This window comes from Diadema antillarum, unplaced genomic scaffold, assembly GCF_040938485.1.
Source record: "Diadema antillarum isolate AM-2024a unplaced genomic scaffold, OU_Dant_1.0 seq00000250_RagTag, whole genome shotgun sequence".
NCBI lineage: Eukaryota > Metazoa > Echinodermata > Echinoidea > Diadematoida > Diadematidae > Diadema > Diadema antillarum.
Genome location: NW_027271294.1, coordinates 769,447 through 772,500, shown reverse-complemented (window position 1 = coordinate 772,500; position 3,054 = coordinate 769,447).

Here is a 3,054-nt window from a genome sequence, read left to right as displayed (position 1 = left end):
GATCATGTGACATGGCAAAAACCCAAATTTTTCTTAATTGACGTCCGATTTTTATGTAGTTACCTTTGCATGTGTTAGTATAACCTAATAGTCATCATGGTGACTTTTGTTAAATGATACTTTGAAGTTATTTGGCAGTTCGTTCCAGATACATAGGTTCAACATTTTATAGCCTCGTTATTAACATTATACTCTCGTAAATACTTTTTGGAATAGGGTTTTAAAAATAACAGCTTTGTCCGTTTAATATCAATTGACGTCTAATGTCATATTCTATGGCTCTACATAACAACACATACACAACGCACTTGCAATGTAACATTTAAGTCACTTGCGTCAAACTCCTTCTTAGATAGTCTCTTTTAGACGCAACTATAGACCAGAAATATGAATCTTCGGGATGTGGTGAGCTCGAAACCTGACCTCCCCTGTCTTGAATGAGAAGAATCTTGGGCAGCTTCGTGAAGGAAATTAAGACGATATTAATTTTCATTAAGGTTTGTTATTTGATCCCCGAACACAATATAATTAATCACATATATACCAACATACCCAAAGGATAGGGGATTTCATATTATAGCACGAACGTCATTGCGACGAATTCTATGTGCACAAGGACATTATCAGGTCGCGCATTCAGCAACCGGCACTATAATGCTTCAGTCTAAGAGTCCCTTTTATGACGTAAGCGGGAAGTGAAATCAGTGAGTTCCGGCTCCTCGTATACATACTAGTATACTCCCCTCACTATCGTACCGTTTAAATCTGCTTATGTCCAGGTATATAGCTTATAATCGATGGTATGATCAGCCGTGTCTTGGAATCACGAGCCTTATAATTGTCCAACAATGAGTCGTAAAATCCGTAGCAACCAGATCCTTTATTTGGTTTAACACGGCTGGAGTGATACGAACTTCCTTGACTTATCTCATCGAACAAGACCAACCAAGGCTATACCCCCTCACAAATAAGACATAGGACAACGGCATAATCAGACCCACCATAATCAAAACGCAAATAGCAATGATGATTATATGACGATCATGAAAATAATGAAGATAATAATAATGATAATCATAATAGTAATAATAATGATAATAATAATAATAATAGTAATAATAATGATAATAATAATAATGATAATGATGATAAGACAAAGCATAAACATGCGTGCTAAATTGACTGCAAAAGATGTTAAATTGGATGCCCAATAATGAATTTGAATGAACGAGTGCGGCATGTCCGTGATCACACACAAATTGAATGAACGAATAACGAAATGGTGCTTGTTGTACGAATTTCAATTGCAAAAGTGTTAATTAGAATGAGGCTAAGGGTAATTTGAATGCTCCAAAATGAATTTGAATGAAGAGGTCATAAAATTGAACTACCGAACATGTTATCTACGCTAAATTTTGCTAAATTGAATGCAGCAATTAGGAATTGGACTGACAAAAGTGCGAAATTGACCGGGAAAACCTATAATAATAATAATAACATTAAACATGACAATGAATAGGCAATATATACCATAACAACGATTAAAGGCGAAGAAATAGGAAGATGAAAAGGAGAAGAAGAAATGGGGTAGACCGAGCAAAGTTTTGATTGTTTTTTCCATACGTCATATGTTATCATAATATCCCGGAAATGGACAAAGACAGATCATGTCTCCACATGGTGTAAATTGCACTCAGACGCTCGCACACTCAATAACATCTTTGAGCATGATCTCGCAGTCATCATGAGAATGCTATGCAGCCCAACAAACAGCAAGTTATACTGTCATGAACCACAAATGAAAGTGTCGGCGTGTCATGACCTTGAGTCAAAGTAACAAGAGCCTATGTTTAATGTGAATTTTTGATCACAGAGTACTATCATACAGTCATCACAGCAGATCCATCACGTGTTTTACTCTCTCTATATATTTTGGTGTGTGGAATTTATTATACGTCCACCTGCAATGATCAGTCATAATTATACACAATGGTACAGATGCAGATTTTTTTTTTTTTTTAAATCACCCGTGCAAACTAATAAAGTCATACGAGTTCTCGTGATGGAAGCCAACAAGAATACTCATCATGCACCAAATGCATGATTATTGGAAATACCCCACAAGGAAGAAAAAAATACACACGTCTCAACATGATAATTCAGTAATGCAATTTTTGGTTTTGTATCTTTTTTTTAATTTCTTGGTGGAGCTACCATTCAATGCATGTAATAAAGTAAAACCGAGTGTATCTGAATCATCAGTGAGGTAATCGCGGTTCTTCATGCGATTGATAGTGTGGTGTGCTTAATAAAAACGCATTGTCACAGTCACAAATATCATTTGTCTCTGTGCACACAATAATGACAAACACACACCACGCACGCACACATACACACAAACACACACACACACACACACACACACACACACACACACACACACACACACATACAATGTATTTATTTATTTCATCATTTATAGGTTTTCACCGCATCTCGTATTTTAATGTGCAGGGGCCGTGGAACATGGGGGGGGGGGCTGCTTTTTTTTTGACTCGCGAAAAAATAGGGGGGAAAACCTAGAAAAAAATCACGACATAGATGAATTTCCAAAAGTTTGGTCATTGTAGATTCTTTCCGTCTAAAGAGGGGGGGGGGGGTGGTTCCGTCGACTCCGATCCTGTAGCGGTTCTTCATGCGATTATAGTGTGGTGTGCTTATAAAACGTATTGTCACAGTCACAAATATCATTTGTCTCTGTGCACACAACAATGACAAACACACACCACACACGTACACATAAACACAAACACACACATACACACAAACACACACACACACACACACATACAATGTATTTATTTATTTCATCATTTAGTTTTCACCGCATCTCGTATTTTAATGTACAGGGGCCGTGGAACCTGGGGGGGGGGGGGGGCTGCTTTTTTTTTGACTCGCGAAAAAATAGGAAAAACCTAGAAAAAATCACAACATAGATGAATTTCCAAAAGTTGGGTCATTGTAGATTCTTTCCGTCTAAAGAGGGGGGGGGGG